The sequence below is a fragment of the Topomyia yanbarensis genome, chromosome 2 (genome assembly GCF_030247195.1).
Source record: "Topomyia yanbarensis strain Yona2022 chromosome 2, ASM3024719v1, whole genome shotgun sequence".
NCBI lineage: Eukaryota > Metazoa > Arthropoda > Insecta > Diptera > Culicidae > Topomyia > Topomyia yanbarensis.
The window spans coordinates 208,323,993-208,346,180 of record NC_080671.1 but is presented as its reverse complement, the minus strand read 5'-3'; the positions used below and the strand labels follow the sequence as shown (position 1 = coordinate 208,346,180).

Here is a 22,188-nt window from a genome sequence, read left to right as displayed (position 1 = left end):
TAGGCATTGCGTTCAATCATGAGGTAAATGTTGGATGGTATATCAATACACAGATCAACAAGTAATTCACCTAGTAGTGAGATAAAAGATTTCTCATATAATTATACTCGTGGCGTCACCGAAAGCAACTGTATGTTTGAAGTCCAAAAATCTAGCGAAAATTTAGCTCTTTTCCTTTTACTACTCACATTAATTATGACAGGAATGAAAGAAATCAATATATCATAATAATATACCTATAAAAATAATGTCACTGCATTAATCATCATTTGCCATTCCTCACACGCCCCCCCCCCATCACTCTCTCTCTCTCACTCTCTCTCTCTCTCGCTCTCTCTCTCTCTCTCTCTCTCTCTCTTTCGCTCTCTCTCTTTCGCTCTCTCTCTTTCTCTCTCTGTCTCTCTTCTATCGCATCTATCTAGCTATTTCTGTATCCATTTCTAAGTTGTGTGATAAGATCTTCTGCCAATCTGAAATATTTAATAATTGCAATTGCAAAGGTTTGAGAAAACAAAACTATTTTTTGTCTGCTGCTACATCAACTCAATTTTAATTCAATTATATTCAAAGCCTGTATCTACACTATAATTAAGGAAATTCATGGCTATATCCGAAAAATATTTGGCTTAACTGGGTAATATGAAAGTTTGACGATGAAAATTTTCAAAAGAGACATTCCACTATTCGTATCTCTATTGAATTTTGAATGAAATATATGCTCAAAAACTGAAAGCTGAAGTCAGCAGGATTGGTCTTGCCATCAACGTTTCGAAGACAAAATACATGAGAGGAAGAGGTTCTAGAGACGACAATGTGAACCTCCCACCCGAGTTCGGATTGACGAAATCGAAATGGTCGACGAATTCATGTATTTGGGCTCACTGGTAACCGACGACAATGATAACAGCAGAGAAATTCACAGACGGATCTTGGCGGGAAATCGTGCCTACTTTGGACTCCGGAGGACGCTCCGGCCGAACAAAATTCGCCGCCGCACAAAGTTGATTATCTACAAGACGTTGATTAAATCGGTGGTCCTCTACGGCCACGACACCTGGACTATGCTCGTGGAGGACCAACGCGCTCTTGGAGTTTTCGAACGAAAGGTGTTGCAGATGGAAGACGGAACGTTGCGCAGGCGAATGAACCATGAGTTATATCAGCTGCACATTCGTTGTATTGGTACGAACTTTCATGAAAAAAAACGGATCAAAGACCAAAAATATCCACAAATCAGATCCTGGAAAAGAAGTCTCCCAAAGTACCCACTCTCGATGGGGGATGCAACTGCAATGTGTCTTCTAACTTATCGTCGTCCATATCTGGATATACTGAGTAGTTTGAACCATTTCTTTTTCACAGTATTGGTCTGTATAGGACTTATTTATCCATATTTTCTGCACGAGAATTCCGAACGAAACAATATGAAAGCTATAAGGATGAATGGAAAGAGACTGCATTGCAATCAACTGAATGCACGGCTTTTATGCTATCGACATAGCCTAGACATTTCACACTATTTACTTCAATGGAAATAATTTTTTTGAAATATCTACCTGTCTCATTCACGAATCGCTTTCTCCCTGTCATTCTCTGTTCAAGGGGTTTGAAAGCACATGTGACCTTGACTCACTTTACTATATTCAATTGCGTGTTAAAATACTGGACCAGTAAATTCTATTCTGTACATAATTTTTTTTTCGGGAATATGTGACCAAAAAGTAAACTTCGAATTCCAAAGCAAATTGAACGTTCCAGGTTCCTGATAAATAATTAAGGTCCAACAATAAAGTAGAAACACCAGATAATCTTAAAACGACGCCGTCAAGTAAAGAAGCATGAAAACAAAAAGAATAAAACAAAAAAAATGGAAGCCCTAGAAAGTCCATTGCATATTTATTAGCCTTTTCTCAGAAGATGGGATTTTCAAAACATTTAAAAACTTTTGGATGCAATGGTTCTCAAATTCGTACAATCCGGTTTATTCATTTTCTTAATTCAAAAATGTTTTTAGCTTCAAATATATGACCGTTTCATTTTAATTAATTATTTCATTCCGCATCTTTTATTCGTTTTGTTCATCTGCGTTCATTTTACTTATTTTATTCGTTTCATTCTTTGGATTCACTCTGATCAGTTTATTCTTTTTGAGCATTTTACTCATATCATTAATTTAACTTATTTTATTCATTGTATGCATTTTATTCATTTTTTCCAGTTTATTCATTTTGTTCAGTTTCTTCATTTTAATAATCTGACTACTTTTTCAGCTTCAATCATTTCATCAAAATAATTTATTTGATTCAATTTATTTCTTTATATTAATTTATAACATTTTACCATTGTTCAATCAATGCATTTAATTCTGCCAATTTTCGTCTTTTTATTCATTTTATCACTTCAGCTCATTTTGTTTATTTGATTTGTTTGTTTTATTTATGCATTTCATTAAAGTTTTACTTTATTAATTTTGTTCATCCATTCTTTTTACTCATTTGATCCATTTCATTAATTTGATTCATTGTATTCACTGGATGAATTAAATAAATTTGATTCATTTGATTAATTTGATTCTTGCGATTCATGTGATTCATTTGATTCATATGATTCATTTAATTCATTTGATTCATTTGATTCATTTGATTCATTTGATTCATTTGATTCATTTGATTCATTTGATTCATTTGATTCATTTGATTCATTTGATTCATTTGATTCATTTGATTCATTTGATTCATTTGATTCATTTGATTCATTTGATTCATTTGATTCATTTGATTCATTTGATTCATTTGATTCATTTGATTCATTTGATTCATTTGATTCATTTGATTCATTTGATTCATTTGATTCATTTGATTCATTTGATTCATTTGATTCATTTGATTCATTTGATTCATTTGATTCATTTGATTCATTTGATTCATTTGATTCATTTGATTCATTTGATTCATTTGATTCATTTGATTCATTTGATTCATTTGATTCATTTGATTCATTTGATTCATTTGATTCATTTGATTCATTTGATTCATTTGATTCATTTGATTCATTTGATTCATTTGATTCATTTGATTCATTTGATTCATTTGATTCATTTAATTCATTTGATTTATTTGATTCATTTGATTCACTTGATTCATTTGATTCATTTGATTCATTTGATTCATTTGATTCATTTGATTCATTTGATTCATTTGATTCATTTGATTCATTTGATTCATTTGATTCATTTGATTCGTGTGATTCATTTGATTCAATTGATTCATTTGATTCATTTGATACATTTGATTCATTTGATTCATTTGATTCATTTGATTAATTTGATTCATTTGATTCATTTGATTCATTTGATTCATTTGATTCATTTGATTCATTTGATTCATTTGATTCATTTGATTCATTTGATTCATTTGATTCATTTGATTCATTTGATTCATTTGATTCATTTGATTCATTTGATTCATTTGATTCATTTGATTCATTTGATTCATTTGATTCATTTGATTCATTTGATTCATTTGATTCATTTGATTCATTTGATTAATTTGATTCGTTTGGTTCATTTGATTCATTTGAATCATTTGAATCATTTGAATCATTTAAATCATTTGGATCATTTAAATCATTTGGATCATTTGAAACATTTGAATCATTTGAATCATTTGAATCATTTGAATCATTTGAATCATTTGAATCATTTGAATCATTTGAATCATTTGAATCATTTGAATCATTTGAATCATTTGAATCATTTGAATCATTTGAATCATTTGAATCATTTGAATCATTTGAATCATTTGATTCATTTGAATCATTTGAATCATTTCCTTCATTTGATTCATTTTATTCATTTGATTCATTTTATTCATATCTTTAATTTTATGCATTTCATGTTCAGTTATTCGTTTTATTTCATTCAATTTGTTAGTATGAGTCAATTTGTTCTATTAATCTTATAACTATTTCTAAATATAATCTTAATTTTTATTTAATAACCTAATCTAATTTGATTAGTGTATATAGTGTAGTGTATGTATATGGGCGATTTTGCCAAAGCACAGCCGGTTTTTTTGCAAATAACTTGCGAAAGAAACAATATTGTCCCACAAGCTGCACATTAATAGAAAGCTTGTTAAAATACCTTTCTAACAAGCTATAGATTGTCTAAATCCGTATACGAGCGGCGGAGATATCAAACATTTTGTATTTTTAGTCCTCGCTTACCAATTTCCACTAACTAAAAATGAAATTGTTTCATATAGAGTATTGCTTTACTGGTGTTTTAGGGGCAAAACTAAACCGATTTTGAATGTCGGGGTAGGAAAACACATCTACGTGACTCAAGGAATTCGATGTTGAGAACATTTTGTGAATTACCTTTATAATAAATTAACTATTTCTCAAAAATCAACTTCAAATCAAATATAACTTCACTTCAAAGACAAAATAATGTGATGATAAAGAAACAGTGAGTTCTAGTATTTATCCCTTGGATTAGGCATTGCGTTCAATCATGAGGTAAATGTTGGATGGTATATCAATACACAGATCAACAAGTAATTCACCTAGTAGTGAGATAAAAGATTTCTCATATAATTATACTCGTGGCGTCACCGAAAGCAACTGTATGTTTGAAGTCCAAAAATCTAGCGAAAATTTAGCTCTTTTCTTTTTACTACTCACATTAATTATGACAAGAATGAAAGAAATCAATATATCATAATAATATACCTATAAAAATAATGTCACTGCATTAATCATCATTTGCCATTCCTCACACCCCCCCCCCCCCCCCCATCACTCTCTCTCTCACTCTCTCTCTCGCTCTCTCTCTCTCTCTCTCTCTCTCTCTCTCTCTCTCTCTCTCTCTCTCTCTCTCTCTCTCTCTCTCTCTCTCTCTCTCTCTCTCTCTCTCTTTCGCTCTCTCTCTTTCTCTCTCTGTCTCTCTTCTATCGCATCTATTTAGCTATTTCTGTATCCATTTCTAAGTTGTGTGATAAGATCTTCTGCCAAACTGAAATATTTATTAATTGCAATTGCGAAGGTTTGAGAAAACAAAACTATTTTTTGTCTGCTGCTACATCAACTCAATTTTAATTCAATTATATTCAAAGCCTGTATCTACACTATAATTAAGGAAATTCATGGCTATATCCGAAAAATATTTGGCTTAACTGGGTAATATGAAAGTTTGACGATGAAAATTTTTAAAAGAGACATTCCACTATTCGTATCTCTATTGAATTTTGAATGAAATATATGCTCAAAAACTGAAAGCTGAAGTCAGCAGGATTGGTCTTGCCATCAACGTTTCGAAGACAAAATACATGAGAGGAAGAGGTTCTAGAGACGACAATGTGAACCTCCCACCCGAGTTCGGATTGACGAAATCGAAATGGTCGACGAATTCATGTATTTGGGCTCACTGGTAACCGACGACAATGATAACAGCAGAGAAATTCACAGACGGATCTTGGCGGGAAATCGTGCCTACTTTGGACTCCGGAGGACGCTCCGGCCGAACAAAATTCGCCGCCGCACAAAGTTGATTATCTACAAGACGTTGATTGAATCGGTGGTCCTCTACGGCCACGACACCTGGACTATGCTCGTGGAGGACCAACGCGCTCTTGGAGTTTTCGAACGAAAGGTGTTGCAGATGGAAGACGGAACGTTGCACAGGCGAATGAACCATGAGTTATATCAGCTGCACATTCGTTGTATTGGTACGAACTTTCATGAAAAAAACGGATCAAAGACCAAAAATATCCACAAATCAGATCCTGGAAAAGAAGTCTCCCAAAGTACCCACTCTCGATGGGGGATGCAACTGCAATGTGTCTTCTAACTTATCGTCGTCCATATCTGGATATACTGAGTAGTTTGAACCATTTCTTTTTCACAGTATTGGTCTGTATAGGACTTATTTATCCATATTTTCTGCACGAGAATTCCGAACGAAACAATATGAAAGCTATAAGGATGAATGGAAAGAGACTGCATTGCAATCAACTGAATGCACGGCTTTTATGCTATCGACATAGCCTAGACATTTCACACTATTTACTTCAATGGAAATAATTTTTTTGAAATATCTACCTGTCTCATTCACGAATCGCTTTCTCCCTGTCATTTTCTGTTCAAGGGGTTTGAAAGCACATGTGACCTTGACTCACTTTACTATATTCAATTGCGTGTTAAAATACTGGACCAGTAAATTCTATTCTGTACATAATTTTTTTTCGGGAATATGTGACCAAAAAGTAAACTTCGAATTCCAAAGCAAATTGAACGTTCCAGGTTCCTGATAAATAATTAAGGTCCAACAATAAAGTAGAAACACCAGATAATCTTAAAACGACGCCGTCAAGTAAAGAAGCATGAAAACAAAAAGAATAAAACCAAAAAAAATGGAAGCCCTAGAAAGTCCATTGCATATTTATTAGCCTTTTCTCAGAAGATGGGATTTTCAAAACATTTAAAAACTTTTGGATGCAATGGTTCTCAAATTCGTACAATCCGGTTTATTCATTTTCTTAATTCAAAAATGTTTTTAGCTTCAAATATATGACCGTTTCATTTTAATTAATTATTTCATTCCGCATCTTTTATTCGTTTTGTTCATCTGCGTTCATTTTACTTATTTTATTCGTTTCATTCTTTGGATTCACTCTGATCAGTTTATTCTTTTTGAGCATTTTACTCATATCATTAATTTAACTTATTTTATTCATTGTATGCATTTTATTCATTTTTTCCAGTTTATTCATTTTGTTCAGTTTCTTCATTTTAATAATCTGACTACTTTTTCAGCTTCAATCATTTCATCAAAATAATTTATTTGATTCAATTTATTTCTTTATATTAATTTATAACATTTTACCATTGTTCAATCAATGCATTTAATTCTGCCAATTTTCGTCTTTTTATTCATTTTATCACTTCAGCTCATTTTGTTTATTTGATTTGTTTGTTTTATTTATGCATTTCATTAAAGTTTTACTTTATTAATTTTGTTCATCCATTCTTTTTACTCATTTGATCCATTTCATTAATTTGATTCATTGTATTCACTGGATGAATTAAATAAATTTGATTCATTTGATTAATTTGATTCTTGCGATTCATGTGATTCATTTGATTCATATGATTCATTTAATTCATTTGATTCATTTGATTCATTTGATTCATTTGATTCATTTGATTCATTTGATTCATTTGATTCATTTGATTCATTTGATTCATTTGATTCATTTGATTCATTTGATTCATTTGATTCATTTGATTCATTTGATTCATTTGATTCATTTGATTCATTTGATTCATTTGATTCATTTGATTCATTTGATTCATTTGATTCATTTGATTCATTTGATTCATTTGATTCATTTGATTCATTTGATTCATTTGATTCATTTGATTCATTTGATTCATTTGATTCATTTGATTCATTTGATTCATTTGATTCATTTGATTCATTTGATTCATTTGATTCATTTGATTCATTTGATTCATTTGATTCATTTGATTCATTTGATTCATTTGATTCATTTGATTCATTTGATTCATTTGATTCATTTGATTCATTTGATTCATTTGATTCATTTGATTCATTTGATTCATTTAATTCATTTGATTTATTTGATTCATTTGATTCACTTGATTCATTTGATTCATTTGATTCATTTGATTCATTTGATTCATTTGATTCATTTGATTCATTTGATTCATTTGATTCATTTGATTCATTTGATTCATTTGATTCGTGTGATTCATTTGATTCAATTGATTCATTTGATTCATTTGATACATTTGATTCATTTGATTCATTTGATTCATTTGATTCATTTGATTCATTTGATTCATTTGATTCATTTGATTCATTTGATTCATTTGATTCATTTGATTCATTTGATTCATTTGATTCATTTGATTCATTTGATTCATTTGATTCATTTGATTCATTTGATTCATTTGATTCATTTGATTCATTTGATTCATTTGATTCATTTGATTCATTTGATTCATTTGATTCATTTGATTCATTTGATTCATTTGATTCATTTGATTAATTTGATTCGTTTGGTTCATTTGATTCATTTGAATCATTTGAATCATTTGAATCATTTAAATCATTTGGATCATTTAAATCATTTGGATCATTTGAAACATTTGAATCATTTGAATCATTTGAATCATTTGAATCATTTGAATCATTTGAATCATTTGAATCATTTGAATCATTTGAATCATTTGAATCATTTGAATCATTTGAATCATTTGAATCATTTGAATCATTTGAATCATTTGAATCATTTGAATCATTTGATTCATTTGAATCATTTGAATCATTTCCTTCATTTGATTCATTTTATTCATTTGATTCATTTTATTCATATCTTTAATTTTATGCATTTCATGTTCAGTTATTCGTTTTATTTCATTCAATTTGTTAGTATGAGTCAATTTGTTCTATTAATCTTATAACTATTTCTAAATATAATCTTAATTTTATTTAATAACCTAATCTAATTTGATTAGTGTATATAGTGTAGTGTATGTATATGGGCGATTTTGCCAAAGCACAGCCGGTTTTTTTGCAAATAACTTGCGAAAGAAACAATATTGTCCCACAAGCTGCACATTAATAGAAAGCTTGTTAAAATACCTTTCTAACAAGCTATAGATTGTCTAAATCCGTATACGAGCGGCGGAGATATCAAACATTTTGTATTTTAGTCCTCGCTTACCAATTTCCACTAACTAAAAATGAAATTGTTTCATATAGAGTATTGCTTTACTGGTGTTTTAGGGGCAAAACTAAACCGATTTTGAATGTCGGGTAGGAAAACACATCTACGTGACTCAAGGAATTCGATGTTGAGAACATTTTGTGAATTACCTTTATAATAAATTAACTATTTCTCAAAAATCAACTTCAAATCAAATATAACTTCACTTCAAAGACAAAATAATGTGATGATAAAGAAACAGTGAGTTCTAGTATTTATCCCTTGGATTAGGCATTGCGTTCAATCATGAGGTAAATGTTGGATGGTATATCAATACACAGATCAACAAGTAATTCACCTAGTAGTGAGATAAAAGATTTCTCATATAATTATACTCGTGGCGTCACCGAAAGCAACTGTATGTTTGAAGTCCAAAAATCTAGCGAAAATTTAGCTCTTTTCTTTTTACTACTCACATTAATTATGACAAGAATGAAAGAAATCAATATATCATAATAATATACCTATAAAAATAATGTCACTGCATTAATCATCATTTACCATTCCTCACACCCCCCCCCCCCCCCCCCCCCCCCCCATCACTCTCTCTCTCACTCTCTCTCTCGCTCTCTCTCTCTCTCTCTCTCTCTCTCTCTCTCTCTCTCTCTCTCTCTCTCTCTCTCTCTCTCTCTCTCTCTCTCTCTTTCGCTCTCTCTCTTTCTCTCTCTGTCTCTCTTCTATCGCATCTATTTAGCTATTTCTGTATCCATTTCTAAGTTGTGTGATAAGATCTTCTGCCAAACTGAAATATTTATTAATTGCAATTGCGAAGGTTTGAGAAAACAAAACTATTTTTTGTCTGCTGCTACATCAACTCAATTTTAATTCAATTATATTCAAAGCCTGTATCTACACTATAATTAAGGAAATTCATGGCTATATCCGAAAAATATTTGGCTTAACTGGGTAATATGAAAGTTTGACGATGAAAATTTTTAAAAGAGACATTCCACTATTCGTATCTCTATTGAATTTTGAATGAAATATATGCTCAAAAACTGAAAGCTGAAGTCAGCAGGATTGGTCTTGCCATCAACGTTTCGAAGACAAAATACATGAGAGGAAGAGGTTCTAGAGACGACAATGTGAACCTCCCACCCGAGTTCGGATTGACGAAATCGAAATGGTCGACGAATTCATGTATTTGGGCTCACTGGTAACCGACGACAATGATAACAGCAGAGAAATTCACAGACGGATCTTGGCGGGAAATCGTGCCTACTTTGGACTCCGGAGGACGCTCCGGCCGAACAAAATTCGCCGCCGCACAAAGTTGATTATCTACAAGACGTTGATTGAATCGGTGGTCCTCTACGGCCACGACACCTGGACTATGCTCGTGGAGGACCAACGCGCTCTTGGAGTTTTCGAACGAAAGGTGTTGCAGATGGAAGACGGAACGTTGCACAGGCGAATGAACCATGAGTTATATCAGCTGCACATTCGTTGTATTGGTACGAACTTTCATGAAAAAAACGGATCAAAGACCAAAAATATCCACAAATCAGATCCTGGAAAAGAAGTCTCCCAAAGTACCCACTCTCGATGGGGGATGCAACTGCAATGTGTCTTCTAACTTATCGTCGTCCATATCTGGATATACTGAGTAGTTTGAACCATTTCTTTTTCACAGTATTGGTCTGTATAGGACTTATTTATCCATATTTTCTGCACGAGAATTCCGAACGAAACAATATGAAAGCTATAAGGATGAATGGAAAGAGACTGCATTGCAATCAACTGAATGCACGGCTTTTATGCTATCGACATAGCCTAGACATTTCACACTATTTACTTCAATGGAAATAATTTTTTTGAAATATCTACCTGTCTCATTCACGAATCGCTTTCTCCCTGTCATTTTCTGTTCAAGGGGTTTGAAAGCACATGTGACCTTGACTCACTTTACTATATTCAATTGCGTGTTAAAATACTGGACCAGTAAATTCTATTCTGTACATAATTTTTTTTCGGGAATATGTGACCAAAAAGTAAACTTCGAATTCCAAAGCAAATTGAACGTTCCAGGTTCCTGATAAATAATTAAGGTCCAACAATAAAGTAGAAACACCAGATAATCTTAAAACGACGCCGTCAAGTAAAGAAGCATGAAAACAAAAAGAATAAAACCAAAAAAAATGGAAGCCCTAGAAAGTCCATTGCATATTTATTAGCCTTTTCTCAGAAGATGGGATTTTCAAAACATTTAAAAACTTTTGGATGCAATGGTTCTCAAATTCGTACAATCCGGTTTATTCATTTTCTTAATTCAAAAATGTTTTTAGCTTCAAATATATGACCGTTTCATTTTAATTAATTATTTCATTCCGCATCTTTTATTCGTTTTGTTCATCTGCGTTCATTTTACTTATTTTATTCGTTTCATTCTTTGGATTCACTCTGATCAGTTTATTCTTTTTGAGCATTTTACTCATATCATTAATTTAACTTATTTTATTCATTGTTTTCATTGTATGCATTTTATTCATTTTTTCCAGTTTATTCATTTTGTTCAGTTTCTTCATTTTAATAATCTGACTACTTTTTCAGCTTCAATCATTTCATCAAAATAATTTATTTGATTCAATTTATTTCTTTATATTAATTTATAACATTTTACCATTGTTCAATCAATGCATTTAATTCTGCCAATTTTCGTCTTTTTATTCATTTTATCACTTCAGCTCATTTTGTTTATTTGATTTGTTTGTTTTATTTATGCATTTCATTAAAGTTTTACTTTATTAATTTTGTTCATCCATTCTTTTTACTCATTTGATCCATTTCATTAATTTGATTCATTGTATTCACTGGATGAATTAAATAAATTTGATTCATTTGATTAATTTGATTCTTGTGATTCATGTGATTCATGTGATTCATGTGATTCATTTGATTCATATGATTCATTTAATTCATTTGATTCATTTGATTCATTTGATTCATTTGATTCATTTGATTCATTTGATTCATTTGATTCATTTGATTCATTTGATTCATTTGATTCATTTGATTCATTTGATTCATTTGATTCATTTGATTCATTTGATTCATTTGATTCATTTGATTCATTTGATTCATTTGATTCATTTGATTCATTTGATTCATTTGATTCATTTGATTCATTTGATTCATTTGATTCATTTGATTCATTTGATTCATTTGATTCATTTGATTCATTTGATTCATTTGATTCATTTGATTCATTTGATTCATTTGATTCATTTGATTCATTTGATTCATTTGATTCATTTGATTCATTTGATTCATTTGATTCATTTGATTCATTTGATTCATTTGATTCATTTGATTCATTTGATTCATTTGATTCATTTGATTCATTTGATTCATTTGATTCATTTGATTCATTTGATTCATTTGATTCATTTGATTCATTTAATTCATTTAATTCATTTGATTTATTTGATTCATTTGATTCACTTGATTCATTTGATTCATTTGATTCGTGTGATTCATTTGATTCATTTGATTCATTTGATTCATTTGATTCATTTGATTCATTTGATTCATTTGATACATTTGATTCATTTGATTCATTTGATTCATTTGATTCATTTGATTCATTTGATTCATTTGATTCATTTGATTCATTTGATTCATTTGATTCATTTGATTCATTTGATTCATTTGATTCATTTGATTCATTTGATTCATTTGATTCATTTGATTCATTTGATTCATTTGATTCATTTGATTCATTTGATTCATTTGATTCATTTGATTCATTTGATTCATTTGATTCATTTGATTCATTTGATTCATTTGATTCATTTGATTCATTTGATTCATTTGATTCATTTGATTCATTTGATTCATTTGATTCATTTGATTCATTTGATTCATTTGATTCATTTGATTCATTTGATTCATTTGATTCATTTGATTCATTTGATTCATTTGATTCATTTGATTCATTTGATTCATTTGATTCATTTGATTCATTTGATTCATTTGATTCATTTGATTCATTTGATTCATTTGATTCATTTGATTCATTTGATTCATTTGATTCATTTGATTCATTTGATTAATTTGATTCGTTTGGTTCATTTGATTCATTTGAATCATTTGAATCATTTGAATCATTTAAATCATTTGGATCATTTAAATCATTTGGATCATTTGAAACATTTGAATCATTTGAATCATTTGAATCATTTGAATCATTTGAATCATTTGAATCATTTGAATCATTTGAATCATTTGAATCATTTGAATCATTTGAATCATTTGAATCATTTGAATCATTTCCTTCATTTGATTCATTTTATTCATTTGATTCATTTTATTCATATCTTTAATTTTATGCATTTCATGTTCAGTTATTCGTTTTATTTCATTCAATTTGTTAGTATGAGTCAATTTGTTCTATTAATCTTATAACTATTTCTAAATATAATCTTAATTTTTATTCAATAACCTAATCTAATTTGATTAGTGTATATTATAATTTTGGTTTACATTAATTTTTCTACTCATTTCATGAATTTAAAAACCTATTATTTCATTTTTTGCTTTACTTTTTTATTTCGTTCGTTTTGTTGATTTCTATAATTTATTCAGTTTATTCGAGATTTTATTCGTGCAAGACTAGAAACTGTTTTCATCCCACCTCTAGTTGGGTGCATACTTCTCGTATGTTCTGCAAACTAATCCAATAGTGAAATGTGTAAGAAATGTTTCATCTCACTGCAAGGTGGATTAAATCGGTTTTTCTTTTGCTTCCGCTTTTTTGTTTTTGCTCTATTTTTTATTACAGCAAACTAATTTTTCATATTTTCAGAATCTAATGTGACAGATTTTAACAATTTTAAGGTAATCGCGATAAGCTAAGAAGAAAGGTGTCTCCTCAGTTAATTTTGGATCGCTGAATGCGAAAACCAATTCCATTTTTTTTTTCAAAGAAGCATTTTCAAGATTTCTTTGAAAAAGGTGTTTTTGGGCACTATTTTAGTTATTTAGTTAATCTAGTTCAAATAGGATACGATCAAAACAATTCGAAAGGTATTGATATGCCCTTTCCGAAAATGTATAATATGCGTAGATCAAATCTCGACAAACATATTATTACGGCTTAAAAGCCAACTGTCAAAATTCTCTTTGAAATGAAATTTCAGAAAAACTGTTACCCGCCAGTCACAGATGTTTATAGTAAACAAAAGAAAAAAGTTTTCTCTTGAATTAACTACTATGAACTGCGTTCGCGAGTGTTTTCTCCAACGAGAAACTGACACCGACCCAGGTTTCATGCGCGGCTCTCAATGTACCTCAATCATACCAGTCTTTGAACTCTATCAATATCGACAATAATATGGTACAACTGGCGATTAGCAAAATGAAGGCTTCAACCTCGGCAGGCCCAGATGGTATACCAACTATTATTCTAAAAAAATGCTCTGCCGGTCTAATTGAACCTCTTTGTCATCTGTTTCAATTGTAACTAACAACCGGAGTATTTCCCGAACTCTGGAAATTCTCCTTCATGTTTCCAGTTCACAAAAAAAGGTGATAAAAAGGTAGTTGACAACTACCGTGGTATTACAACGCTAAGCGCAGTTCCTAAGCTGTTTGAAATGGCTGTGTTGGAACCCATCTCCAGCCACTGCAAACAGTATATCTCCGAGACTCAGCATGGATTTATGCCGAAACCTTCAACATCTACGAATCTTCTGTCGTTCACAACATATGTTACAGATGCTATGTCGGACGGCCTTCAAACTGACGATATCTACACGGACCTTTCAGCTGCTTTTGACAAGATAAATCACGCCATTGCCACAGTGGTCGCAATGGTACCAAAACATGCGTTTAATTAATGGTGCTCTAGGAGTTGATTTTAGCGATTTGGTGTGTTAGAAACACTTTTTCAGAATGGAAGCCCCCTTCTTTTGATGTATACTGAATTGTGATTAATCCACCTAAAAGTGAGATAGAAAATTTATTTCCACTAACTTTTAAGATAGAGGCACGATGTCAATGACAAAGTTATAGTAAAGTCTATTGCGAGAAAACTTGTTGAACATGCAAACTCTCCAAAATGTAATGGTGTTGAGATAAAGCACGTTGTTTGTGGGAGGCACCCAAAAAATAATTTTTTTATTATAACTTTTTCTGAGATTTTTTCAATTCTTCAAATGTTCCATGAAGTTGTTGAAATTAAGAAATTGCAGATATTTGTCGAAGACGTCAACATTTTTTATTTCAAAACTTAAGAGTTATTAAATAAAATGGGTTAAAAATACAGCCATTTTGAATGACAATTACTAAGAGATGTGGAAATATGTGGAAGACATTTCGATTCCATGAGAAAGACAGTGAAAAGTACTATAAGAAAAAATACTACTCACAGCGGGCATCCACCGGCCTGTATATAAAAAATACTTCCCGGCAATGCATGTTTTTCATTTTTCAGAAACATATCGGCAACAAGTTGACAAAATTGTTCTCAAACCCTATGGAACGAGATATTTGACGAAAAAAAGCTATTTTACTGCAAGAAAATATCGGAATGAATTTACTCATTTTTTTAACTTGAATTTGTTGTTTTTAAACGTTGACGTGTAACGCAGATCAAAACGCAGCCATATAAATGACAGCATCGTTTGATTAAAGCTTACCAAATATTTTAGGCCGGTTTAAAAGTTAGTCCGGTTTAAAAACAGTTAGTACGGCTTTGTGCTTACGGCTATGAAAGGGATAAGCTACCTATTTTTGCACTATTACGGAGGGTACCTCATTATTTCATTATTTCGGCTTTTTCTCTTTGTTATTAAGAGCCAATTATTTTTTATTCCGATTATAGAGGACTAGCTAATACCCATCGCGCGTTGCTGCGACTTTCAACGAAATATGAGGAAAACACAATTTTTCCGAAGCGCCATCTGGCGGGTAGATAATCCCCAACCAATAGCACACAAACACGCTCCATAACAAATGCCTACTATATACAAATTTTTACGGCAATCGGTTAAGCCGTTTGGGAGTCTATAAATCATATACATACAAACATTGACTTTTTTAATATATATATATATATATATATATATATATATATATATATATATATATATATATATATATATATATATATATATATATATATATATATATATATATATATATATATATATATATATATATATATATATATATATATATATATATATATATATATATATATATATATATATATATATATATATATATATATCTATATATATATATATAAAGATAAATAGATAGATAGATAGATAGATAGATAGTTGGGGGGCAGCAGGGACAGGAAGGACAGGAGTCTAGGGGCCTAACGAACCCCCCCCCCCCCACAGCCCTACTGCGAGTTGGGGAGTTTTGCTAGGATATGGTGGGGCTAAGATTGGGCTCTTCTGAACCTCTAAAAAAGCCATAACTCCGAAAGCAGCTCCGACGAAGCGAGTCTGTGCCGCTTCTGCTAAGATCCTAAGATTCCAATAATCTAAGATCTGGGTAATAAAAGCACTCTAGCCCAACCGGAGTGCCAACCGGCACATCAGGATCGACGCCAGTAACATCTTGATTATGGTATACTGGCCATGGCGAACGGCAACGGACAGGACACGGATGACGAAAAGGATGGCGACTTAGGGCTGACAGGCGTGCTGTTCTACTCCCTGAGTAAGGAAGGATGAAACCGACTTGAAATGGCGAGTGGGCTAACAGCATGGCTGCCTCCGTTCCAACAAAACCCTGGCAGGTCTCCGGGTACGTTCGAAACTCGCCATCATTTGGTTGGTGGTACTAGGTTCGGTTGAAGCATTCCCGATTTACGCCGATCCGGCTCTGAACACTACTCCCCATGAGAGATGGTGTCAACCCTTGCATGACCTCACTGCTGCTTTTCGGCAGCATAGATAATCATGGGATCGCGAGAGGCGACTATGTGCAGCGAGTGGAGATAGCGGCCCGGAGTTGGGACCCAATAAAATAAAATGGAGAAACAACAAGCAACCGATATAAATGGAGCAGGCACGGCAAATCCGTTTGCCAGAGGTGGGTTGGTGAGGTCACCACCACCAATAGTAGCTGAAGTCACCCAGCAAGAGCAGGAGGAGGGGAAGCCGAAGCAACAGCAACAGCAGCAACAAAAACAGCCGGAGCAGAGCGGAAGGAGCTACACCCCACAAACGCCAAAGGTAGTGGTAGCGAGACACTTGGTGGAGGAGCTCCACAAGTTCGTGGACATGAGAAACAATGTCCACAAAGACATTAAGGAGATGGTCATCAAAATCCGAAAGGCGCTACTGTCTGCCGTGAAAGAGTACGATACGGCAACGCAGAGGGCAGATTCAGCTGAGCGAGCATCCGCGTCGGCTAAGGCCACTATCCTCCTAGCCCCTCCGAAACAGGGTAAGGAGAGGCAGATTGGAGTGGAGAACACGCCAGTACCCATAACTCCAAAGAGGACAAGATCCTCGCCAGGAGAAGAAAGACCAGGCGTGTCAAAGAGGCAGACGCTCGAGGATGCTGTTGCTGCCGAAGAAAAGGAAGCCACCTTACAGGGTGAAAGCTGGAGCACCGTTGTAGGTCGGAAGGAGAAACGCGGGAAACAGCAAAAAAAGAAGGAGGAGCGAAAAGGGGAGCAGAAGAGGAAATCAGAACCCTCGGCTCGTCAGAAGGCGCCTAAGGGTGAAGCCGTGCTCGTCAAAGCAAATGACGAGACTACGTACGCAGCACTGCTCAAAAAGGTCAGAGAGGACCCGGAGCTGAAAGATTTGGGGGAAAACGTGTTAAGAGTCAGGCGTACCCAAAAAAATGAGATGCTCCTCGAGCTTAAGAAGAATACTACGACTAGTAGCTCTGCCTTGCAGGAGACTATAACTAAATCAATGGGTGGAAAGGCAGAAGTTAAAGCCTTAAGCCCGGAGATGGTAATCGTGTGCAAAGACCTCGACGAAATAACGACGGAAGACGAGCTGAGAAGTGCTATGAAGCAGCAGTGCAAACTGGGCGAGGTGCACATGACGATCCGGTTAAGGAAGGGATACGGAGGAACGCAGATAGCGATGATACGTTTACCGGTAACCGCTGCAGACAAGGCACTGGAGGTAAGTAAGGTTACAGTTGGATGGTCGAGATGCCTACTGAGAGCCGCCCCACGAGTAAACAAACAAGCAGAGAAATGCTTCAAATGTTTAGGCTTTGGACATTTAGCAGGGGCTTGCAAAGGCCCGGACAGATCCGGGATGTGCTGGAAATGCGGAGAGACGGGCCATCTTGCGAGAGACTGCACGCAGAGGCCGAAGTGCTTGCTTTGCACCCCAGCGGAAGGAAACGACCATCAGACGGGTGGCTTTAAATGCCCAGCGTACAAGAGGGCGACTGCAGGCCAACGGTGATGGAGATGACCCAGATAAACCTGAATCACTGTGATACCGCACAGCAACTGTTGTGGCAGTCTACGACAGAAACTATGTGCGATGTCGCTTTGATCGCAGAGCCTTATCAAGTCCCCCCTAATAACGGTAACTGGGTGGCGGATAGATCAGGAACCGCAGCGATACAAGTAATGGGAAGATTCCCTATCCAAGAAGTGGTAGAACGTTCCTATGAGGGTTTCGTGATAGCCAAAATCAACGGCATCTTCGTATGTAGCTGTTACGCTCCCCCAAGGTGGACAGTAGAGCAGTTCAGCCTAATGCTGGAGCAGTTAACCGAGCAGTTGATCGATCGGAAGCCGGTAGTCATTGGTGGTGACTTCAACGCCTGGGCTGTGGAATGGGGCAGTAGAGTAACCAACACAAGAGGGTGTATCCTGCAGGAAGCTCTAGCGAAGTTAGACGTACGATTGTGCAATGAAGGCTCTGTTAGTACATTTCGGAGAGACGGGAGGGAGTCCATCATAGACGTCACATTCTGTAGTCCCTCATTGACGGCGAACATGGATTGGAGAGTATGCGAAACGTATACGCATAGTGACCACCAGGAGATTCGCTACCGTATCGGCCAACGGAACCCCGCGGCAGTACAGAGAAGGGTGACCGGCGAACGAAAGTGGAAGACGAAAGCCTTCAACAAAGACCTCTTTGTTGAGGCACTTCGGCCGAACGGCGGGACCGAGAACGTGGATGCGGCTGACCTAACAAGAAGGATTGTGGCGGCTTGTGACGCCACAATGCCGCGAAAACTGGAACCACGCAACAAACGGCGTCCAGCTTACTGGTGGAACGAGACGCTTAGTACGTTACGCGCTGCTTGTCTCAGAGCCAGAAGGCGGGCCCAAAGAGCAAGGTCGGAACCAGATAGAGAAGAGCATAAGGCATCGTTTCGGGAAGCTAGGGCCGCTCTAAAACGGGAGATCAGACTTAGCAAGTCAGAGTGCCACAAGGAGCTATGCCGAGAAGTAGACGCCAATCCCTGGAGTGACGCATACCGAGTCGTGATGGCGAAAATGAAGGGTCCGAACACGCCAGCCGAAATGTGTCCGAGCAAGCTGAAGATAATCGTTGAGGGTCTTTTCCCGAAGCACGATCCAACTATATGGCCACCGTCACCGCACGGCGAGGAAGAAGGAACAAACATGGATCGGCAAGTGACTAACGACGAGCTAGTAGAAGCATCGAAGCGCCTAAAACCAAAGAAAGCCCCTGGTCCGGATGGAATACCAAACGTGGTACTGAAAGCTGCGATCCTGGCATATCCGGACATGTTCAGGATAGTGATGCAGAAGTGCCTAAATGAAGGCAACTTCCCCGAAATGTGGAAGGTCCAGAAGCTGGTGTTGCTGCCGAAGCCAGGGAAGCCACCTGGCGACCCGACCTCGTACAGACCCATATGCCTGCTGGATACACTCGGAAAACTCCTGGAAAGGATCATTCTTAACAGGTTGACGAAATTCACGGAAGGTGAGCGCGGACTGTCCAAGATGCAGTTTGGTTTCCGCAAAGGAGCATCGACAGTGGATGCAATTCGGATAGTGCTCGAGGGTGCCGAGAAGTCATCTAAACAGAAGCGAAGAGGAGATCGATACTGCGCTGTGGTCACGATAGATGTGAAGAACGCGTTCAACAGTGCCAGCTGGGAAGCCATCGCTGCAGCGCTGCATAGATTGAGGGTTCCCGACTATCTGTGCCAGATCCTGAAGAGCTACTTTCAGAGCAGAGTGCTACTGTACGAGACGAGCGAAGGACAGAAGTCATTGCGTGTCACAGCGGGCGTTCCTCAGGGCTCCATTCTCGGTCCAACCCTTTGGAACGGGATGTATGATGGGGTGTTAACGCTGCAGCTGCCTAGGAAAGTGAAAATCGTAGGTTTCGCGGACGACGTGTCACTAACGGTGATGGGTGAGACACTTGAAGAAGTGGAGGTGTCGGTGACGGAGACAATAGGCGCGATCGAGAGCTGGATGAACGGGGTTAAGCTGCAAATAGCTCACCACAAGACGGAGGTGTTGTTGGTCAGTAACTGCAGATCGGTCCAACGGATGCAGATCGACGTCGGAGGGCACGTGATTGCATCGAAACGTGCATTGAAGCAATTGGGAGTTATAATCGACGACCGGTTGAGCTTCAACAACCACGTTGATTACGCCTGTGAAAAGTCGGTGAAGGCAACGAACGCAATAGCGAGAATCATGCCAAACGTCGGCGGTCCGAGAAGCAGCACGAGACGTCTGCTATCTACTGTTTCGTCATCGATACTCCGATATGGGGTTCCTGCCTGGAGTGCTGCGCTGAAAACCAAGCGGAACCGTGAAAAGCTAAACAGGACATTCCGACTGATGGCCGTACGAGTCGCGAGTGCCTACAGAACAATATCGTCGGAGGCAGTATGCGTTATCGCCGGGATGATCCCCATCTGCATTACCCTGGCGGAGGACGTGGAATGCTATCAGCGGAGAAATGCACGTAACGCTAGGAGACAGGTTCGAGCGGACTCGTTGGCTAAATGGCAACAGGAGTGGGACAACGCGGAGAAAGGAAGGTGGACCCACCGACTCATCCCAAATGTATCGGCCTGGGTACATAGGAAGCATGGAGAGGTGAACTTCCATTTGACGCAGTTTTTGTCCGGGCACGGATGCTTCCGGAAGTACTTGCATCGGTTTGGACATGCTTCGTCACCCCTTTGCCCGGGTTGTGCGACCGTGCAGGAGACACCGGAACACGTGGTCTTCGAATGCCCTAGATTCGAAGAAGTTCGTAGGGGTATACCTGGTATGACAGCGGACAATATCGTCGAAGAGATGTGCCGTGGCGAACATACCTGGGACGCTGTCAACAGAGTGGTCTCGAGCATACTCTCCGAGTTGCAGAGGAAGTGGCGTAGAGACCAACAAGAAACCGCAAATCGGGTTTTGAGAGAAATTCCGCCGCCGGGGAACTCTCCAACTGTGTAGACTAGGCCCACCGCCGGGGACCAGTTGAGTAGTGCGTGATGTAGCACCGAGTTGGGTCGTCGGGGCGCCTGGGAACCGGACGTCAAGCTTCACCGGAATCGCTGAACCGACCTCGACATCCTTCCGGGTAGCTCGTGAGTAGGCTATATCCACCGCCGGGGATTGGACCGAGTAGACCGCGTCGCAGAGCTAGCAGTGGGTCGTTGGGGCGCCGGTGAACCGGAAGTTACGCTCCAACCGGAATCGCCGGATAGACCTCAGCACCTACTGTATGGCCCGTTGAGTAGGCTAGATCCACCGCCGGGGACTAGATCGAGTAGATCGGGCGAAACGGAACGAGAGGAAGCCAAAGAGCTCATGAAATTGTGGTGCTAAAACAAAAGAAGAATCGGTACCGGGGGAGCCTCCTTCGCCGGGGAACTCTCCGTCGGCGTAAGCTAGATCCACCGCCGGGGACTAGACTGAGTAGACCGCGACGAAATACCACCAGTAGCAGGTCGTCGGGGCATCAGCGAACCGGGAGCTCTGCTCCACCGGAATCGCCGAACTGATCTCGACATCTGGTTGGTTGGCTCGGTTTCGGGAGAACTTCTCTCGCCGGGGAATTCTCCGTCGGAGTAGGCTAGGTCCATCGTCGGGGACTAGACCGAGTAGTTCGCGAACAAGTCTGGTGCTCAAAGAGTAAACGGGGTTGAATGGTGCGAGAAAAGAGTTGCGGTGCTAACCGGCACAAGCGAGCCGAAGGGCTCGGTGAATTAGACAGTCAGAAGTTTGCCACTCAGACTGTACTCGTAGGGGAGGGGTACTAAGCCTCGACTCACAGCCAGCTTTCCGACTGCCATGCAGAGCTTGCCAGTCTGTGTGGATGGTAGAGAATTGGTGGTGTATAGAGGAGTGGGGCTGTCACCCTACGGAAGAAATGAACTAGTAAGTAGTTGAATTAGAGTGTGTGCTATGCACATAAAAACCCCTCCCCGAAGTAATGCCGTAAGGTAGTGC

The 22,188-nt window shown here is 36.9% G+C and overlaps 1 protein-coding gene across 2 annotated transcripts in view; it reads right to left on the bottom strand.

The window, feature by feature from the left end:
- LOC131682803 (uncharacterized) overlaps nucleotides 1-22,188 on the bottom strand; it is a 246,948-nt gene that overhangs the window by 155,771 nt on the left and 68,989 nt on the right. The window lies entirely within an intron of this gene.